This window comes from Triticum urartu, chromosome 3A, assembly GCF_056163025.1.
Source record: "Triticum urartu cultivar PI428250 chromosome 3A, HENAU_Tu73, whole genome shotgun sequence".
Classification (NCBI taxonomy): Eukaryota; Viridiplantae; Streptophyta; class Magnoliopsida; order Poales; family Poaceae; genus Triticum; species Triticum urartu.
The window spans coordinates 1608637-1614975 of NC_141875.1; the positions used below are offsets into that span (position 1 = coordinate 1608637).

At 46.1% G+C, this 6339-nt stretch overlaps 1 long non-coding RNA gene across 1 annotated transcript; it reads left to right on the forward strand.

The window, feature by feature from the left end:
* The first annotated feature begins 2050 nt into the window (after positions 1-2050).
* Positions 2051-4978, forward strand: LOC125542259 (uncharacterized). Its single transcript, XR_015617888.1, has 2 exons — positions 2051-2357; positions 4597-4978. It is a non-coding gene; the product is annotated as an uncharacterized LOC125542259 (long non-coding RNA).
* The last annotated feature ends 1361 nt before the right edge of the window (positions 4979-6339 follow it).

Sequence of the window (6339 nt, forward strand, 5' to 3'; positions counted from 1 at the left end):
CTTTGAACTTTTCAAATGTTTCAGACTTATGCTTCATTAAGTAGATATACCCATATCTGCTTAAATCATCTGTGAAGGTGAGAAAATAACGATATCCGCCACGAGCCTCAACATTCATCGGACCACATACATCTGTATGTATGATTTCTAACAAATCTGTTGCTCTCTCCATAGTACCGAAGAACGGCGTTTTAGTCATGTTGCCCATGAGGCACGGTTCACAAGTACCAAGTGATTCATAATCAAGTGGTTTCAAAAGTCCATCAGTATGTAGTTTCTTCATACGCTTTACACCGATATGACCTAAATGGCAGTGCCACAAATAAGTTGCACTATCATTATCAACTCTGCATCTTTTGGTTTCAACATTATGAATATGTGTATCACTACTATCGAGATTCATCAAAAATAGACCACTCTTCAAGGGTGCATGACCATAAAAGATATTACTCATATAAATAGAACAACCATTATTCTCTGATTTAAATGAATAACCGTCTCGCATCAAACAAGATCCAGATATAATGTTCATGCTCAACGCTGGCACCAAATAACAATTATTTAGGTCTAATACTAATCCCGAAGGTAGATGTAGAGGTAGCGTGCCGACCGCGATCACATCGACTTTGGAACCATTTCCCACGCGCATCGTTACCTCGTCCTTCGCCAGTGTTCGCTTAATCCGTAGTCCCTGTTTCGAGTTGCAAATATTAGCAACATAACCAGTATCAAATACCCAGGTGCTACTGCGAGCTCTAGTAAGGTACACATCAATAACATGTATATCACATATACCTTTGTTCACATTGCCATCCTTCTTATCCGTCAAATACTTGGGGCAGTTCCGCTTCCAGTGACCAGTCTGCTTGCAGTAGAAACATTCAGTTTCAGGCTTAGGTCCAGATTTAGGTTTCTTCTCCTGAGCAGCAACTTGCTTGCTGTTCTTCTTGAAGTTCCCCTTCTTCTTCCCTTTGCCCTTTTTCTTGAAACTAGTGGTCTTGTTGACCATCAACACTTGATGCTCCTTCTTGATTTCTACCTCCGCAGCCTTTAGCATTGCGAAGAGCTCAGGAATTGTCTTGTCCATCCCTTGCATATTATAGTTCATCACGAAGCTCTTGTAGCTTGGTGGCAGTGATTGGAAGCGCAGCTACCATGATCGCAACAACAAGCGCAACCGTCTCGTAGCTGACAGTGCCACTGCAGGCGGCAACAACAACGCGTCGCCTCCCGACCACGGCCCACCAGCGCCAACCGAGGACAGATACAGTTGGAGGAAGTACAGGCAAAAGCAGGTGAAGCACAACGAGTACCCGCAAAGCTACTACAAGTGCACGCACCCCAGCTGCCAGGTGAAGAAGAAGGTGGAGCGTTCGCACGAGGGCCACATCATGGAGATCATCTACAAGGACACGCACAACCACCCCAAGCCCGCTGCCCAGGGCCGTCGACCCGCCGGTGCCGTGTAGGTACACCCGTTCAATGACGCGCAAATGGACACGCAAACGTACAATAATGGCTATGGCAATGTTGGCGCGGCTCACAGCCGAACGCGGAGGCAAGGTCGTTGTGGCTGTCCAGGACTGGCGAGGCGATGGGCTGGAGGCCACGTCACCCGCCTCAGTGCCCGGTGAGCTCTGCGACTCGTCGACTTTGATGCAGGTCCATGACAGCGCCGCCCGATTGTGCTCAACCCGTGAACTGCGGGTTGAAATAAATAAAAGGCAGGGGGTTTATTGTAAAATGCACAGCGTCGACCCGCTCGGTCCAGTTGGCTGCAAATTTGCATATAGAGGACAAGTTTTAGGATCAAATATGTTAAGAATAGAATAGTTGCTTACAATTAAGCTAATTAGGATTAAATTAATTGTTAGATAGGTTGCTTAGTTCTCAAGCAACCATGTACTTCCTTGACTCTCAAGGTAACTATGTAATTTCTTGACTCTCAAGTAACTATGTGTTTACTTGACCGCCAAGCACCATGTGTACTTCCGTCTGGGTATAAATAGCCCACTTCTATCATCAATAAAGACTGATGGATCATCTTTCATTCAAACTCTTTCCTTTTTTATTTTTCACTCAAAACAAAATAGTTGCCCATCCGGAACAAATCATAGGACTTGCAGTGCTATTACTTTACTAAAAAAAAAAAAAAAAAGACGTTCGCTGGCCAACGTGGAAGCCAGCTTAGCCGTCCTGACCCATGCGGCCACCTCAGCGCACGCGTGGCACTGTAGCCAACTACAGCCCGTGTGTGCATATACGTGGGCTCCCACGCCCGCCCCCCGCTCTTGGTCTTGGTCTTCTTCCCCTCCCCGGCGACCAACCCCGTCCTCCTCCTCCGCCGCCAACCCAAGGTACGTGGCCCTAATCGCGCGATCCACCAAGTTCGATCGATTCGTCCCCGTCGTCGCTAGATCCGGCTCGCCGCGCCCGAAATCCCCCGGGGAATCGGGGTGAATTCGTGTGGTTCGATTTTCGTCGGGGCTGGTTAAGTTCCAATCCCGGGTCAAGGCCTCCTCCTCCTCCGCCCCCGACCGATCCCGTCGCCTCCCTGGCGTAGCTTAGCCTATCTCCCGCCTGGCTCCGTGCCGTGCGGCCCCCGATCTGATCCCGCCGAGACACAGATCGCACGGGCAAATCGCGGGTCACGGTGCGCATCTGGGCGTGCGGCCTCAAGCCGCTTTTTTGTTGCTTCCGTGGTGGTCAGTCGGCCAAGTCAGTACTGTTGTATGCCGGTGCCCGCTCACAATTCACTAGTACTGTACGTCTGAATAATTGGTGTGCGCTCCTTGTATAGCTTAGACTGAAGATGCAGGGATGTGCAGAATGGCACTGGTAAATTTTTCTATGAGGTGCGGTTATCCGCGAGCCATGATGACGACGTATGGAAGGGGCAATTGAGTGTGAGTAGATCAGATCGATTTACGCTAGCTAGGACCATAGATTGTCTGTGACATAATGAAATGAGTTCGTTCTCCGTATGTATGCCCATTCGAGCTAGAGTGGCCCGAGCCTGACGACCGCATGTTCTTAACTCCGTGTCTTATGTCTCATCTTTTATTTGTTATATGCTGATACATCATCTACACTTTCCGATTGCATCATCTTATCCTAAGCTGGTCAAATTTCTATCTCAAGTCTGTGAGAGTATCTTAGTACTGTAACCACCCACTTCCACAATTTTTCTTCCTGAATTGTTGGATCCTGTCCACTACGAAAGTAAGCCAGTAAGGCATAGACTTCCTATCTCAAGCTCAGACCTAAGGGTCCGGTTGCTTATCGGCGACTGTCATTTCTGGTGTTTACTATCTTGTTAGGCCTAGCACAATGCTAGGTGCTTACAAAAATAAACCGGGTTTTTCAAAAGCACCGGTGCCTATTTCTATAGGAGATACGCCTAATTAAGCATCTACCCTTTACAAATAAGCACCGGTGCTTAAGAAAAGCCTGGTTTATTTCTCTAAGCACCTTGCATTGTACAAGGCCTTAGGTAGCGGAGTCAGAGGATAATGAACCCCCTCACTTATGTGAGTCCAATATGAGAGCTGTCCCTGTGCCAAGTGCTATAAGCGAATGATGTCAGCTGAATTTTCCTTTATGCTGTCAGATTCAGCATGCTGATTTCTATTGTGAAAGCACCAGTTCTGTTAGCTCTTCATTTTGGAGAGTGTTAAAGGACATAAAGTATAAAATAGAACTGCGAGCCACATCGCTTGGCTGTGCACAGGACATGACTTCCAGCACCACAAGTAATGACCAGTTTTAACCCCGATGACTGTTTTACTGTTTTCTATCTTAAAACCGTAATAATTTGTCAAAGCCATCCTCCTACGTCATGTGAGTTAACTAGTTAATTCAATCAAATTAACATTATGATTTGAAGGCACAGACACCATCTGCCATCTGAATTCTGAATGTTCCATCTTCTCCAGCCTGTCATTTTATTTATGCCATGGCAATGGGTATGCCTCTGCTACCTATGTGCTGTACAGCTCTATATCTTACTACTGGTTTGCGGTTTGTATCTTAGAGACCATGATTTGTGAATGCCATCCTCCTATGTCATGAACATTAACTAGTTAAGTGAATCAGCATGGAATTCAGTATCAAATGTATGAGACCTCATTTTTATGATTTGAAGCCGCAAGCACCACCTGCAATCTGAATTCTGATCATATCACCTTCTCTAGTCTGTCATTATATTTATGTCATGACACTGGGTGTGCCTCTGCTAATGCCCAGGGCTATCTGCGATCTACGTGTTGTACATCTCAATAATCTTTGGATTCATACATTATTAGTATATCTTTCAAGCCAAACCTTTGGATTCATACATTACTAGCATTTGCTATGTTCATCTGACACATGGATGATGCAATATAACTGTGAGAGCATTTTTGCGCAACCTAATGCTTGTAGTTATTTCTGACTGATATCAGAAACCCACCAGTTTTAAGAAGAAAAAAAATGTGATGTTCATAAGCATACTGTGCAGTTTATTACACGCCAAGCAAAAACGTGATGTTCAGCAAAAAGATAATTGCAATGCCTTTTAAAACTTCTCTATGCTGATTCTTCTCTTGGCATTACCAGAGCTGAACAATGGCGAAGATCAAGCCAAAGGCATTGCTGGCACAGAGCAAACAGAAGAAGGGCCCTACTCAGATCGGCCTGGTGAGGATCATCACCTACATCGTCCTCGGCGCCCTAGCTGTGTCCTCCGTATACTATGCCTATCAGTACTGGCAGAGCAAAGGAGCGGCCGTTGCGGCAGCAGCAGGAGCAGCAGAAGGCGTCGTTGGGAACTAAAGCCCCAGGAATGTAGTTGATTTTGCTGCTGTTGTTGTATTGTCTTGTCGGTTTTTCCTGGTTGTCGGAGTACGGTAAATTTGTGGAACATTGACAGAGCATGCGACGCTTAGTTGTATCCCCCTGTAAATTGCCTTAACATTTATGCTTATATTTCCTTCTTCGACATGGAGTTCCGGTTGTTCAGTTGATAGTGTACTCCTCTGCTACTCAGATAAACATACGAGGGCACAAAAAACTGTTCCCAAGTGTAACGTGCACATCCTGTAGCTAGTGTTTCTCTTGTATTTTGGCTATGAGGTGGCCCCAAGTAAGGTTCAAAGACGCCTCTAGACTTGGTGAGATTAGGTTCAAGTGGAAAAATTCTTAGCACCAAGTTTTGACCAACATTGGCCATGCTGTAACTGAAAGTGTTCCTCGACAGTTATACAGAAGTTTTGGGTCAATTTGTAAGCAAAAACAAATATGCAATTTTCTTCTGCAAGTGATGAAGTGATGAAGTAGGCTATGCCTCTGCTCCGGCAGAAGTATTTGTTTGCAGCTCCGTACAACTCTAGGAAATTCCATGGCTACAGCTTTTGAGCATGTACCATAAAAAATATACGTTGTTAATGGGCGATCTGCCAAGAAACTTAGTTGAGCTGGTAGCATGACACATAAGTCTTTGTTATGTCGATTGCTTAAGGTATACTATCTACCATTCCATGAGTTGTTCTCAATTAAGGGCATCTCCGACGTTGTTCCCTAAAATACACTAGAAGAACGCTCGTGCGTTGCAACGGGGCCACATTAACTTTAAGAGTTCAATATTAATCATGTTAATAATACATTTAATATTCTCATACATATCAAGTGACACTGGCGACCTTTTTTGTCAATTTAGCAACGGGCTCGGTTGCAACGGGCTCTTTATACATATTAGACAACTCGCTACTACTTAAACTACAACTATGGCTACCAATATTTTTTTGTCAATTTAGCTCAGCAATAGTGTCTAGCTTAATAGACTGCTTTGCATTCACCCCCTCAGAAGACAGAGAGAACCAACTCAACATGTCAGAAGATTAACAGAAATTTCATTTGTATGGCATGAACATATAGCAGGAGCACCAACACATAGATCAGTAGAGAGCAGAGCACAGCATGCACACACTCGGGCCATCTATATCATACACACACAGCAACGCACACACGCATCACGCTGGCATATACATACAGAAAGGCAGGCACACACGCATCATGGGCATTGGCCGGTGCGACGCACGCAGAGCAAGTACGTACGCACGGAGAGCAAGCTAGCAAGCACGCACGCGTCCAACCCCGCCGCTGCATGCGCTGGCAGAGGGTGAGGCAGCAAGGGAGACTGCACATTGAAGCTGTCCATGCAAGGCTGGAGGTGCTGGGCCGGCGACGACGGTGTTGGGACGGCGCTTGATTCGTTCCCGGTGGCGTGGAGCTTGGGGCGGCAACGCGGCGATAGCTAGTGCTCGGGGATGGGGGTTTGGGGCGGGGGCAGTCGACCCGATG